The sequence below is a fragment of the Enhydra lutris genome, unplaced genomic scaffold (assembly GCF_002288905.1).
Source record: "Enhydra lutris kenyoni isolate GAN:26980312 unplaced genomic scaffold, ASM228890v2 scaffoldscaffold6, whole genome shotgun sequence".
NCBI lineage: Eukaryota > Metazoa > Chordata > Mammalia > Carnivora > Mustelidae > Enhydra > Enhydra lutris.
In genome coordinates this window covers 28477698-28493717 of record NW_019154090.1, presented here as the reverse complement: position 1 = coordinate 28493717, position 16020 = coordinate 28477698, and positions in this window count along the sequence as shown.

The following is a 16020-nucleotide window of genomic DNA, read 5'->3' as shown; positions in this document are numbered from 1 at the left end:
CCCACGGGGACATGTATCGTTCTCGGTCACCCAGTACCTGTCCTCCCCTTCCTAACAGTGCCCCGATCCAATTACCTTTCCTACGGGGCACAGAGTCTCCGTAATTTGACAGATCCCTCAGGAGAACTTGTCTAGTCCTCCCTTCCCACTGCAGAAGGCAATGATATTAATCCCAACTAACGTCACCGAGCGACCTCGGAATGCCAGGCATTGGTCTCGGGCCTTTACACACAAGACTTCATTGCATCTTCTCAGTACGCCCGGCACACCTACGGAGGGCCAACGCACACCCCGAGACGAATGTGCTCCTGCGGGACCGACTGGGATTTGAGCGGAGATAGGCTCTGGGGCCCTCAGGCTGTATCACTCATGGGGGTCTTTTCCTTGGGCTTCTCCTCATGCTGATCCAGCCCAGGCTGGACCCGTGACCTCATTCCGCTGTATGGGATTTTGATCCCCAAGGACACAAAGATGGGGGTGCTGCTCATTTCAGACTCGGGGCCTGACAATCTGCTAGGGACTATTCTGGCTCCTGCCTGATTCCAAGCCTAGTTCTCTCCCACTCTCCCAAGTCTGTGATTCTCAGGAATCGCCCAGTAAATTCTCCTTTTACCCCACTACTGAAGGACCTAACAGACACAGGACGAAAAGCGGATGTATCAGTTAGCGGCTTCTATGGAACAAAACAGCACCCCGAAAATGAGTGGTTTGGAATGACCAGCAATGGTTCCTCACAATCCCATAGGTTATTGGCAAGTTTGTCTGGTCTGGACCAGCTCCCCCGGGGGTTCGATTGTTAGGCTGGCTTCATGCACCTGTCTGGCAGTTACTGGGCTGGTTGGTCTGGGGGCCCTCAGCGGGGTTGGCCTCCCACCCTCCAGCAGCCTGGCTCAGGCTCGGTCACATGGTTCTGAAGAGCAGCAAGTGCTTTGCAAGCCTCTGTGTGTGTCACGTTTGCTATCGTACTGTTGGCCAAAGCAAGTGGCAAGGCCTTGCCTGGAGTCAGGTTAGGAAGGACAAGCAAGGGCATGAATGGAGGGAGGGGATATATGTGCAGCCATTTCCATCACTTACGAGCAGTGGGACTGATTCTTAGAAGTAGGGGCTCTGATGATGGCTTTTGCACAGAGGAGACCCTAAGATCAGAGGGCAAAGTGACCCTCCCAGAGGTACACTGTGGGTAGCGGCAGAGCCTGGATTTTCCAGACGCTCTGGGATCTCCGGCCTCAGCCCCCACCCCGAGTTAAGGCAGGGTCTGGTTTTTCTCTCTGATGTGAAACAAGCTGATAGGATAATCCTTCTAGCAGGTAAGGAAAAGCTACAGTGAAACATTTGTTGTGCAAAATTAGCGAGTCCCATTTCCTACGTGGAGCGCTGACCTGGGATAATTGTCTTTATGCACAGAAAAATAAGAAAGGGACCTGAAAGCGTTTTCCAGAGCCCAGAAAGGTCGCCTTCTTTAAAAAATCAATTACCTATTCCCACTTCAGAGAAAACACTTCACACACACATTTTACATTCTAAGTAGAATTCAGGGCTCCGGGCTGAAATCTACCTGGAAATTCTTTCCAGGGACCGAGCGGCCAGACAGAGGACCCCAATTACCTTGGCTCTGCGCATTTCAGGCGGCAGAACGCATTGGCCGTCTCCATTGTGAACCACTTTTTTTTTTCATCCAGAAGAAAACCCTAAAGCGTAAAATGAGCCTTGGATTTGGATTCTCCTCCCTCTGCCTGGGCTGCCACCGATCGGGCTTTTCTGTCCCCCTGCCTTCTCATGCACACTCAGTCATCTCCTGTGCAAGGTAGGGAAGACACTGCCTTCCTCTACATCTGCACGAGCTCCAATATCTCACTGACCCATGGTCAATCCTTGTTCTGCCGCTTTCTCCTGAAATTGACTCCTGCCTCAACTGCTCTGGAGCTTGGTTTTGTCATCTGTAAAATGGGCACAATAACAGCACATCACAGAATCGGACACAATGCTGGGTGTCATAAGGAGCTGTGCCAGGTGGCAGGAAGTTGTACAAAGGCAGGGGTTGGGGGAGTGGATGTTTGTCAGGCACTTTCCCTGTCCCTCGAGGCTTAGCGCCTCCCCAGTCCTGGCTGGTGGATGGTTGAGGGTAGGGTTAGCCTCTGGAGTGGACAGCCTGCATTCAAATCCCATGTCTGCCCCTCACCAGCCAGCTGAGCTGAGGCAAGCCAGCTCACTTCTTTGTGCCTTGGTTTTGTCATCTGTGCAATGGGGCCAGCCCTGGTACCTCCCTCTGAGATTAGATGCCAGGAGGGAGTGAGCTAACCTGCCTGCATGCGGAGTGAAGTGCAGGGTCCCCACCCACCCCGGGAGGGCAAAAGGAGCGAGGAGGGTGAACGTGGGAGGGAAAGTCAGCTCCATTTCAACCTGTGGACTTGGAGGTGCCCTCAGGTGGGTAAGTGGAGGTCTGGGAACACCAGGGTGCAGGGCAGGACCCTGGGTGGGAGGCCTTGGTGCAGGTGGGCAGAAGACATGGAGGGTTCCTGAAGCCTGTAATGAGATGCAGAACCGGTGTCGGGCCACAGTGTTCTCCAGGAGTAAAGGGCTGTGTGCAGCCTGAGTGAGACAGAGTGTGGCTGCAAGTGGGCGAGCCGTGGCCTGGGCCACAGCCTCCCTTCAGAGGAAACCTCTCTAAGGAGGGCAGTGAGGAATCCATGCCACCCCGCCCTGGGTTCGCATACTCCCCTCTCACTGAGCTCCTGCTGTGGCCCTTAAAGCTGGTCCCCCCTCACCTGGTGTAGCCACCCTAGCCCCCGCCCCATCCACACCCGGCACTCAGGGCCTTTGCACGTGCTGTGCCCCCTCCCGAGCCATGGCCTGGCTTGCCCCTCATTTCAGTCAGGCCTCTGCACCTTGTCCCCTCTGCAGGGGAGCCGGCCCTGCTACCCTCACGCTCTCTATCCCATTGTCCCGCTTTCTCTTCTTCAAAGCACTCACTGCCCGCTGCATACTTCCATTTGTTTGTATCTGTCTCCCTGCACTGGGCCCTAAGTGCCAAGAAAGCAGACCCCTGCTGGGCATTGCTGCCCATAACATTGGGAGGTCAGGACGTGACAGGATGTGTCCTGGGTCACTCTGTGGGTAAGAGGAGGCTTGAGGCACAGGGTGGGGCCCCTAGAGGCAGCTCAGGCCTGGAGTCCCCATGCAGGGAAGGTCAGCAGGCCAGCGGACTGGGTCCCCAGTGCGCACCTGGGACTCCAGGGCCTGTGCCGGCGGCTGGACGGACAAACGCGGTCTTGCAGGGTCATCAAGGCTCGGGTGGGGCTGAGGCCCAGGGCAACAATGTCGGGGACATACCAGGGTCATCAGCTACCAGGGCCATCCGCTCCTCCCGGGCCCCAGGCGTCCATGCAGACTCCTTTCAGAGCCAGTGGGCAGGGTGAATGGGTGGTGGACCCTGTCTAGGCGATTAGAGGCCACAAAGCTGAAGGGTTGGCAGCTTGGGATGTGGCCCGGGGACGCTTCTCTGGGCAAACACACAATAAAGGCCTCTGCCCGCCCCTCTCACCCCTGCCCAGTGCCAGATTATGTAATGTGTTGATGCTATGAGCAGTATCCACCCAACCCTCCGAGAACTCTGCCTACACCCCAGGAAATGAGTCTCAGGAGACTGACCCAGCTCCTGGGCACCAGGCTCACCACCCCCCAGCCTGCCCAACACACACACACACACACACACACACACACACACACACCACAGCTCGACACACCACAGTGCAAAAGAAAAGTAGAAACCTGGCTTTGGACTCAGTCACTCAGGAAATCCATATTGAGCACCTGTGAGGACAGCAGGCATTCTCTTAGGTGCGCGACAGTAAGGAGCTCGACAGACAAAGATAACTGCCCTTGGGGAATTGGCCCTCTGGGGCAGGTGGGGGGGGGTGGGACAGACAAAGAACATGACAAATACCTAGAATGTGAAGTGGGGGTAGCCTCTCTGGAGAAAGATAAAAATAAAGCCAGCAAAGAAGACAAGAGGGGAGGGAGGGGGCTGGGTGATTACTGGGGCCAGGGACAGGAGGGGAAGAATTTTAGGAGAGCAAACAAGTGCAAAGGCCCTGAGGCAGGAATGTGTGGCTATGATGTGAGTCCTCAGAACTAACACCAAGGTGCATGGGATGGGAACGGCATGAGGGAGGTGAGGAGAGTACTCGGGTCAGGATAGGGACAGTGGCCCACTAAGGGCCTGCAAGGGCCTGTATGCAATGGAGAGGACTACCCCCCACGAGATGGAAGCCAAGGCAGGGTTTTAGTGAAGGATCTTGTGTCCAACCTGCCCCTGGAAGCATATACAGTGTTGCTCGTCTGCAAACAGAGCTGGTGGCCCAGTACCTCTGAGGGCATCTGCGGTCCCCCGCTGTATTGCCCTCCCACACCAGCTCCACATAGCTGGGTTATGCTGTATTCCAAGCCCCGCGGAGCTCTGGAAGGGGAGAGCCCAGAAGGAGGGGATAACCATCCTGTCCCACCATCAGTGGCCTCATAGGATCAGGCAGGACTGTGGCTGCTGAAGGCAAGAAGAGGCCCTATAGGTGGGTTTTGGGTCAGGAGAGGCCCCCTTATTGCCTGAGAGTCAAGGGTCTGACCCTCCAGCCAGAAAGACCCTGTGGGCTACCTACCAGACTGCTTCTCTGTCCATTTTTGACTGTAGTATTTTCACACCGACAAAAGAGTTCAAAGAATCGTGTAGTGAACACACCCACATACCCTTGACCCCAGTTGTTTGCCCATGGTCCCACAGCTTCTCCCTTCTCCCTCTCCCTCCCTCGGACGCTGGTACCATTCATCAGTGGGCAGTCAGTCAGCATCGAGCCCAAATGTCCCCACCATGTCCTCTACAGCTGTTTCACTTTGCCTTTCCTCAATCTGGGATTCCATCAAGGATTAGAAACTTCCTTTGCTGGTTACATTCCTTCAGCCTCAGATGCAGAATGAACAGTGCCCAGAGCACCACCCACACAGCCTTTTTTTTTTTTTCCCTTCTTTCATGACACTGACATTTTTGAAGAGACAGCCCAGTTGTCTCGAATGACCCTCCATTTGGGCGTATCTGATTGTTTCCTCGTGATTAGGTTTGGGTGGAACATTCTGGCCAACAACACTGCGGAGGTGAGGTCGTGCCCCCCCCCCCAAACCCCCCCCCCCCCTGCCCCTGTGCGTTACATAAGGAGGGCGTCATGCCAGCCTGTCCTATCTTTAGTGATGTTAAATGTGATCATTCGATTTGAGTGGTTCCAACAGATCTCTCCATTGTAAAGTTGATCTTTCCCTTTGTAAGTAATAATCCATCTGTGGAATGAATTATGATGTTTGAGGCTGTGTGAATGTCCTGTGTGAATTCCCCCACAAATTTTCACACACTGACTTCAACCGCCTTGCCCGAGACCTTGCCTGAATCAGTGACGGCACTGGGGGCTGCGATGTGGAGATGTTCCTAAATCTATAAAACTTTCTATGTTCCTTAGCAAAGAAAAGTGGCCCCCAACTTTTTGTATTATTACCATGCACTTATGGATTTTTTTATCATGATTACTACTCAATGTGTTAAAAATCTATGATGATCGGGGCACCTGGGTGGCTCAGTGGGTTAAAGCCTCTGCCTTCGGCTCAGGTCATGATCCCAGGGTCCTGGGATCAAGCTCCACATCGGGCTCTCTGCTCAGCGGGGAGGCTGCTTCCCTTCCCCTCTCTCTGCCTGCCTCTCTGCCTACATGTGATCTCTGTCTGTCGAATAAATAAATAAAAATCTTTTAAAAAAAATCTATGATGATCGTTTCTCTTTTTGATGTTCAGATTGTTCCAAGTTTGGCCTGTGGAAGTCCCTTCCAGCTGACTCCTTATGTGCCCCAACATTTTCTTTAATAATAATTTCATTGAGGCATACTTGACTTGAATAGATTGCATGTGTTTAAAGCGTACAATTAATACGTTTTGACATATGTCCACACCCATGAAATCATGACCATGTTCAAGAGAGCAGACACATCCATCCTTCCAAATATTTCCTGGTGCATTTCCATCTTCATCTGGTCTCCCTCCCCCTCCAGACCTTCACCATCCCCAGGCCACCACCGATCTGCTTGGAGTCATGTGGATGAGCTTGCATTCTAGAAACTGAAGGACCCTTCTGCACTCCTTCACGTTAGTTCCTTCCACTCAGCATCATCAATGAGACCCTTCCCTGTTCCCGCGGGTACCCAGACTTCATCACTTTTGTGGCTGACTGGCATTCCATTGGATGGACACATCACAATTTGTCCACGTGTCGACACAGTGATAGACATTCTGGCTATTTGTAGTTTGGGGCTATTACAAATAAAGCCTCTCTGAACATTCGTGTAAGTCTTTGCAAAAATGTATACTTCTTTTTCTCTCAGGTAAACCCCGAGGACGGGGATGGCTTGATCACATGGGAGGCGTACATTTAATTTTTAAGAAATTGTCAGCATGCTCCCAAGGTGGTTGTACCACTTTCTACTCCGCCGGCAGTGTCCGAGTTCCAGTTCCTGCACATCCAACCCCAAGCCCGACTGTCATGGTCAGTCTAAAGAATTGTAGCCATTCTATCAGGCGTGTAGTGATATCTCACTGTGTTTTTCCTTTTTAAATTTAAACTTTAAAAACTTAATTTAACTTCCCTTAGTGACAAGCGACATTGAACATCTTTCCATGTGCATTTGTCCTAAGTTTATTTCCACTTGTTACCTGTCTATTGAAATCTTTAGCCGTTTTGTCCTGGGTTGTTTCTCTTACTCTTCAGTTTTGAGAGTTCTTTAAATATTCTGGATACAAGTCCTTTATTAAATATGTGCTTTGTAAAGATTTTCTCCCTGTCTGTGCTTTGTCTTCACGTTCTCTCAAGTGTCCCTCAAAGTGTGGAATTTCTACATCTTGATGTAATTCAGTTCATTCTCTTGTCCTTTCATGGATTGTGCTTTTGGTGGCATATCAAAGAGGTATCGGCTTAACTGTAGACCACAAAGATTTTCTCCTGCGTTTTCTCTAGAAGTTGTATTGTGTTAGGATTTACCTTTAGTTCTATGAACGGTTTTGAGTTAATTTGTATATACAGTGTGAGGCATAAATGGAAATTCCTTTTTTAAATAACTTTTATAACTTTTTAAAATAACTTTTTAAATAACTTTTATCCAGTTATTCCAGCACCCCCTTTTTTTTTTTAATTTATTTGACAGGTAGAGATCACAAGTAGTCAGAGAGGCAGGCAGAGAGAGAGAGGAGGAGGAGGCAGGCTCCCTGCTGAGCAGAGAGCCTGATGCGGGACTCGATCCCAGGACCCTGAGATCATGACCTGAGCCGAAGGCAGAGGCTTTAACCACTGAGCCACCCAGGCGCCCCAGCACCCCTTTTTTTAAAAAGATTTTATTTTTAAGTAGTCTCTACCCCCAATGAGGGTTCGAACTCATGACCTGGAGATCAAGAGTCGCACGCTCCACAGACTGAGTCAGCCGGGCGCCTCCCAGCACCATATTTAAGAAGTGATCCCTTCTCCACTGAGTTGCCTTCATAACTGTCAAACATTAGTTGTCCGAACACATGTGGGTCTATTTTTGGACTCTGTTTTGTCTTATGGTCTATATGTCTATCTTTATGTCACTATCATACTGTTCTGATTACTGTAACTTCATAATAATTCATAAAAGCAGATATTGTTAGCCTTCTAAGTTTGTGGTGTTTTTTTTTCAGATCTGTTTCTATATTTTTATTTCCATATGAATTTAAAAACCAGGTTGTCAATTTTTACAGAAATCCTCCTGGGATTTTGGTTGGGATTGCACTGAACCTATAGATCAGTTTGGGGAGAACTGCCATCTTAATATGGAGTTTCCTCACCCCGAACAAAGTACGGTTGCCTCTCATTATTCACAGTAGTTAATGGTCTCTAAAGTCTCCATGAGCGCTGAATTAGCGAATACTGAACTGTTGCCTCTAGGGGAGATACCAGGTTAGGTTCCTAGAGCCTCTGGTCACATTTTTGTCAATGGATCAATAAACAACCTTGTTTTATGTGTGTTTCTGTTTAAAGGGAACTTACGTAATATCTTTGGTTGATTTATTACCATTGAACTCACAGCCAACAGCACTATAACTCATACCCGAATAAAGTTCAAAGCACAGATCTTCTAAGTAAGGCATATCACAGCCTTCTTGCATGGAGGAACTCCAGATAGCAGTTTGGCATGATACTTGCTAGCCATTTAAAAACCACCAACAGGGGCGCCTGGGTGGCTCAGTGGGTTAAAGCCTCTGCCTTCGGCTCGGGTCATGATCTCAGGGTCCTGGGATCGAGCCCCGCATTGGGCTCTCTGCTCAGCGGGGAGCCTGCTTCCTCCTCTCTCTCTCTCTGCCTACTTGTGATCTCTGTCAAATAAATAAATAAAAAATCTTAAAAAAAATAGTTTAAAAACCACCAACAAAGAGTACAAATGTGAAAAACATAGCACTAACTAAATAGATTGCAAAAAGGACACTTGCTCGCTTGCTTATGGTATGGGAGGTGAAACAAGAAGGCAGAGCATTGCCTGGTTTGACCTCGGCTGGGAATGTGCACTGGGATCCTCAAATTTTCTGCTGCTCTGTGCACGTCTGTGAATAACTGCGAAAGCACTGCCCTTATTGATTTGGGGACTATGGATACATTTCTGCGAGTATGTGAATTTCCAAGTGTGGAATCTGCAAATGATGAGGACTTCTAACTCTCCACTTATTTAGGATCTCCTTAATTTCTCTTAGCAATGCTTTGTAGTGTTTACTGCACAAGTCTTTTCTAGCTTCTGCCAGATTTATCCCTAAGTAGTCTGACATTTTTAATGATATTGTAAATGGTTTTTTTTTTCCTGTTTCAATTCTCGATTATTCATTGCTAGCACATAAAACTACAACTGATCATTGTATATTGATCTTGTATCTCAGAACTTTGCCAAAACTCAATTAATCCTGGGAGGTTTTTCGTTGATTGCATTGGATACTCTACATAGATGGTGATGTTATGTGCTAATCGAGACAGTTACCTCTTTCTAATCTCATGCCTTATCTTTAATTGTATTTCTTGCCTGTTTGCGCTGGCTAGAAACTCCAATCGATGTTGAATGGTAAGAGTGGACACCCTTTCTTATTCCTGACGTAAGAGGAAGAGTATTCTGTCTTTTGCCTTTAGGTATGATGTTAGCTGTAGTTTTTCACGGATGCCCAAGGAAGGACACCATGCAAGGGGTTTAGACCTTGTTGGGAAAGGTGTAGTTCAGTCCCTGGCAGCTGAGAATTTTGAGGCTTAGCCAGGCTGGACCTGGCCCGGAGTTTCTAGGGGAAGCAACAGGCCACCCTCCAGAGGGTACAATTAGGGGGCAGCAGGCCTTCAGCCAATCGTCATGGGCATCAGGAGACTGGGTGCCGGCGGGAAGGTGGCTTCAGACTACCTGGGCTGCACATGGACTTGGGGAGAGAGTAGTGGTGCATCTGCACGACCCCCAGGCCACAGACAACTGTACACAGGCCATGGAGGGGCTTTGGTTTCGGGAGGGCTGTAGAAAGGGCCGAGGCTGCAAGGTCACAGGTGGATCCCATTCTGGACCCTTGGCAGGGATAAGAACCACTGTAGGACACCCCCCTCTCACCCCCACCAAGCCCACGTCCCAAGCTGGAAATTGCAGGAAGCCTTTTCCCTTTGCAAAGTCCCTCCAGAGTCCTCTACTGAGGTCTTAAAATTGTGCTCACTTTACAGGAGAAAGGCCTAAAGGAATTCTGTTACTCATCGTAGAATATCTATTGAAGAAGCATTTATTTGGAACTGAGGGGCAATGAATTAGTAACTGACAGAGGTGGGCAGAACCCCGGATTTCCACCGCTCTCTGAAGCTGGCAGGGGAGGGGTAGGAGGTTTCAAGAATAGGCAGGGATGGGGAAGAGGTCAAGGGAACTGTCTGGGGGAAGTGAGCTTGGGGCCCTGACAGCAGAGAACTGGCTGTGCTCCAGGGTGAGGGCAACTGGCTCAGGTCTGCGGCCAGTCACCGCTCATCACCTTTTGTTCTCGGTTTACTGCCCATCCGATGACCCAGAAAAATAAAGGACCACTTTCCTGTGCTAGAATTGGTGGCCTCCTCTCCTGGGCCCTGTCCACAGGCCTGGCCGGGCTGCCTGTCCAGAATCACAGGACACAGGTGTCCCCAGGCCGCATGCCACAAACAGAGCTGGGCCCAGACCCCAAGTCTCCTAGTCCTGCCAATCCATGTCTGAGCCAGGGTCCTCTGTGTGTCCCGCCCCAGACTCCACACCTATGCCTAGTTTCCTTCAGGACTGTCAGCTTGCGACACGGAGATGGCACACAGTAGGGGCTCAGGAAACAGCCCTATGATGAAGGAATTCACTTAAGGCAAGGGTGTATTTCATCTTGGAACCTCCAGTGAGCAGCAGAGAACATGCTCAATGAAAAACCAGAGTGAGCAGGAAGAAAGCGGGGTAGGGAGAGTAAGGTATTGAGAAGCTCGTGGGTCTACTGGAGAGATCAGAGGGATTTTTTCTTCAGTACTCAAAGCACTCTGTTTGTATTAATTCCTTTGACCTGCAGAATAATCCTGTGATAGTGTTTATCACCTTCTCCATCTTAGAGACCAAGACAACAAAGCCCAGAGAGGTTAAGTAAGCTGCCCAGTTCTCACAGGAAGTGTGTGAACTGGGACTTTAACCAGGCTCTGTATTTCAGACTCCACTCTTAATCACCACGAGACACTGCCTCTTCGGCCATCTCCTCTGTACCCCCAGCCCAAGAAAGGGGTGCTCTGTGCATCCTAACTGAAGAGATGGCATACCAGCAGACAATGAACCCAAGTCGACAACTTTCTGCTAGGTGCACCATGTGACTGTTATCCCAGCTCTGAACAAGCCCCCTAGGAGGTCCTCTGGCTAATTTAGTTATTTTGTTTCTTTTGAACCCAGGCCTGCAGGACTATGATTAATGATGATAATACCTAACTTTTACTGGAGGGAGCTAGAGGCACGCTCCTGGCACAGATGGCTGCTAGCCCACCTGACACCCAGACTCTGTCACCTTAATAACAAGGCCGCTGCTCACCTTTCCCTGCTGCTTCTCAGCCTCCTTGGCACCACACATGGCCATACTAAGCTCTAGCCCATGCGATATAAGTGGCGGGGTGGATGGGGAGGGGACTTCAGGGAAGCTTCCATGGAAGGAGGGGGCCTGCTCTCTGCCTCCCTCCCTCTTTGATGTTGTCAGGGATGGGTGGAACATGCCTCAAGCTCCAGCAGCTGTCCTGGACTGGGAAGGGACCTTGAACTTGAGCCACTTGCTGAGAAGGTCACAACAGGAAGACAGGAGATGGGATCTCTAGTGATCTCCCCATGTATGAACCCCTGGATGGCCCTGGATTGATAGCCTCACACTTCCTCTTTTTTTTTAAGATTTTATTTATTTGAGAGAGAGCATGAGCGGAGGCGAGAGGCAGAGGGAAAGGGAGAAGCCAAATTCCCCTGCTTGACGCAGGGTTTGATCCCAGGACCCTGGGACCAGGACCCAAGCAGAAGGCAGCTGCTTAATGGACTGAGCACCCCAGGTGCCCCCTCGTATCTCTTTTATGGGCAAGAGCTCCAGCTTCTCTCTTGCTTTGACTGCTGCTGTCTGGGGTCTCCCGATCAGGCAGCCATAATCCTGATGCTCACAGGCACGGCTGTGGTTCTGAGGCCCATTTTTCATCTGAGGAAAATAATCCTAACGAGACAGAGCAACTTGAGCCCTGGTGGTCTCCCAGCAGGGCCCGCGTGCGTACCCACGGAAGGGCAAGTGCCCCCCAGCAGAAGGCTAAATGCTTGGTGTGCTGGGTCAGGGCTCGCTGTGGAGTGGCTGGGCTCAGCTACACGGGCACCGGGAGCCTGAGGGTTTTGGCAGTGGCCTGGCCTGCGGGCTGGGGGAGCTGCTCTGTGTTCTCACCACATTCGAGGCTGGCCCAGGGCCCTCCAGCATTCTGGCAGGGGATCCAGACCGCGGTTATTAAATTCCTGATATTCTGATCTGCCCTCAAGGAACCAGTAGACCAAGCAGAGGCAATTGCTGCAGGCTTTTGCAAGAGGGAAGTCATTCCGGCACCATGTGAGACAGGATGGGGTGGCTAGGATCTGAGAGCAGCAAAGATGGTTTTGGTTAGCTTCTGCTGAAGTGGGCCTCAAAAGCGATTCCCCAGAACCCCACTTTCAGTTGTTAGGTGTCCCGTGTGGAAGCATCAGTGATCCCAGAAGCTGGAGAAATTGGGCTCCTACAGGCCTTCTCAGGGCTTTTAGTGTGCACTGGAACGTGGTGGGCGGGAATGAGACACACAACATTCTGTAACTGTCCAAGCACTTTTTCTGGAGAAACATCTTAAAGGAGGGTTTTTCCCTTTAAAAAATTCTATCACTAGGGGATGCCTGGGTGGCTCAGGCATTAGGTGATTGCCTTCGGCTCAGGTCCTGATCCCAGAGTCCTGGGATCGAGTCTCACATCGGGCTCCTTGCTTAGCGGGAGGCCTGCTTCTCCCTCTGCCTGCTGTTCCCCTGCTTGTGCTCTCTCTCTCTCTCTCTGACAAATAAATAAATAAATAATAAAATCCTGAAAAAAAAATACTATCACTAACTACCATTTATGGACAATTAACTTCACATCAGACGCCGTGCTATGATTGGTACATGCATCACCTCATGAATTTTCAGAAAAATCTATGAAGTGGGCACCGGTATTGTCAGAAGACAGGCCTGGAGGCTACCATGCCAAAGTATGTGGTAAAGCAGTCATCCAAACCCTCCTGCCCCATTCCAGAATCCACGATACCGGGAATCCCAGAGAGGAGAGATTTTGCCACACCCCGCATAGTTGGCAGGAGGCCGTGCTGGATCTGGACCTAGGTTTCTTCACTCTTGTTCCAATCAGATTTTTGTAGGTTCACGAACATATGTCAGATGGGGAGTGATCTCCGTCTCCCTACCCTGCCCTTCCCTCCCACACACCTAGAGCTGTGGCCAAGAGACCAGATGGAGATGAAGTAGAGATTCTGGACCAGCTTCTTGCCCCATCACCCACGTTGTCTCTGTGGATCTGACCCATGACACAGGGACACGTCCCTGAACCAGACTAATCAGGTATGGCCCATGCTGTCCACCACAGGCTCCACTCACAGATGCTGCCCTCCACCCCCCGTGGGCTCCTGAGCAAGTTCCTTTCCCTGGGGCTGTGTTCCTACTGATGTCACCTGCTCTCATCCATCTACTTACTAAACATGTCTTGAATGTCTACTTTGGGCCATGTCAGGCACTGTTTAAGGATAGGAGAGGTTCTTTATGTATATACACACGTGTGTATATGCGTTGTACATACATACGTGTGTTACGCAGAAAACTTCCTGCTGGTGATTGTGCTAAAGAGGAAAATAAAGCATGTTGCAGAGATAGCGATGGTGCTGAGGTTTAAGGGGAGATCTCTCAGGTGTGTGAGCGGAGACCTAGATGAAGCAAGTAGTCATGCGCTTGGGGCAGACGGAACAGCGAGAGCAAAGGCCCCGAGATGGGAATGTCCCGTGGGTGCTTCAGGGACAGCAATAGGCATGCCTGGGGGGCTCAGTTGGAAGCGTCTGACTCTGGATTTTGGCTCAGGTCATGCATGATCTTGGGGTCGTGGGATCGAGCTGTGTTGGGCTCCCGCCCGCGGGGAGTCTCCTTGAGATTCTCTCCCTCTCCCTCTGCCCCTCCCTTCCTCCCTCTCTCAAAAAAAAAAACGAACGAACGAATGAATGAATGAATGAATGAATAAAGGACCACAGTAAGGCCCAGTGCACCAGTGGGTAGACCTGGGGGCGCTGGCAAGCAACCGGGTCTGGGGAGTAAGTGCCCGGAGAGGGGTAAGGTAGAGAAGCAATTTCTGCATACAGGCCAAGGGGAGGGTCTGGGAAGTGGTCTACGTGCAATGGAGATCTCCAGAGGGTCTCGCACCTTGGCCTGCGCTGCGGTGAGGAGACTGGATTGAAGGCTAGGTCGCAAATGCCACCCACCCTCCTTGGGCTCCTCAGGGTGGGACGTGGTGAGGCAAACACTTCCCAGAAACCAGGGAGGCGCTGCGACGCTCTGAGTGGAGGCCAGTGAAGACGAGGGGGTGCTGTGTCTGCTGCGGGATGTTTGTCCAGGCGCCGCAGGCTCAGGGGCCCCAGCAGGGTGGGAGAAGGCCCAGGGCCCAGGTCAGGCACCGGATGGACGAGCGTGGCCTCAGGTCTCTGGCCTCCCCCTCAGGTCTCCAACTCCTCACTCCGTGGCCCCTGGAGCTTCCCTCCTGCACCGCCCAGCCTGCCACTCTGCCCTACCTGTCCTCTCATAGTCCTCCATCCCCTAAAACTGGAGTTCCTCGCCGGCAGAGCCAGGGGTCCTGTGGGAGCTGGTCAGAAGGGGAAGGTCAGCAAGGGCCCAGATGTCTACCTTCTTCCACCTGAGTGGGCTCTGGCCAGCTCCGGACACCTAGATCCCTCCCTCCCAGGGCCAGGGTGACACACTTCTCTGCTCAGCGTGGTGTGGCCCTCGGTAGACCCCACATTGCAGTGACCTGTTCCTCATCACCCACACTGAACCCAACACACTGGGAGCTCCCAGAGCCTCATTTCTGAGCCACGCCCTAGTTAGCCCGGGTGCCTAGGACACAGGGACAAGTAAATGCCCTGAGGAGTGCCCACCATGTCGTCTGCACGACACACCTTCAGTCGGGCCAACCACCCTATGAAGTGGGCATTTCCTATTTTACAGATGAGGAGATGAAGTCAGAGAGGTGATCTGCCTCAAGGTCAAGGGAACAAGTAGGTAGCAGAGTCAGTCTGCGTCCTTAGGACTCTGCGAGGTACCGGCTCCTGGCTGCGCCCGTGACTGCGTCTGGGTCTCAAGTACCTATTTGCTATTCTCCCCTCATCGGCCATTAGTAAGTAGTGCAATGGTGTCCACATCTATAAGCCCCCCAACCCCCACCCCCGGATGACAATAAAAAAAGACAGTATCAAGTGTCCTCAAGGATGCAGAGGAAGGAGAACCCTCGCAGCTCGTGGGTGGGAAAGTAAAATGGTGCAGCATCTTTGGAAACAATCTGGGGGTTCCTCAACTACGTAGTTACCGCAGGACCCCACAATTCTGCGAGATCTGTGCCCAGGGAGTCAGAAACCAAGGTCTGTGCATAAACCACAGCCGTGTTCCTTCTAAGGAACACACAGAAACCGTGTCCACGGACCGTGAATGGATACAGGGAATGTGGTGTTTCCACACAATGGATTACGATTCAACAACCTGCAGGGACAGAGAGCAGACACATGCGAGGACATGGATGGGGCCTGAAAACACCGTGCTGACAGGAGCCGGACACCAAAGGGCACAGAGTGATTCCATGCACATGGAATGTCCAGAATAGGCAGATCCATCGACAAAAGGTAGATTAGCCATGGCCTTGGGCTGCGAGTGCGCGTTGGGGAGGGGATAAGTGATTGCTAACAGGTGTGATTTCTTTTCAGAGGTGGTAAGAATGTTCTGGAACTGGATGGTGCAGCGGCTGCACAGCTCTGAACGTATGAAAAACCACTGACTCGCACACTCCAAAAGGGTGAATGATCTCTGCCAAGTTATTAAAGTGAACTTGTGGGTCGTCCTTCCCCAAGCCCCAGGCTAAGCCCATCAGGATCCTTTTCTGCAAGGAGCTTCGACCCCAGACACCAAAGCCCGGGACTGGAATGCGGCGCGCTGTCAGATCAGGCCGGAAGGCGGACTTATCTGTTCCTCCGGCACACATTCCAGAGGCCTCACTCGGCCTCCAGCAGCTTTAGGATTCCTGGGTCTGCAAGGTCTGATTCCCGAGGAGCCTGAGTGGTGGGTCCCAGTAAAATGCTGCCCTACCAGAGCAAGCAGCTTTCCCGAGGCTGCACAGGGCCGGGAGTCTGTGCCAGCAGACTCCGGGAACATCCCAAACCTG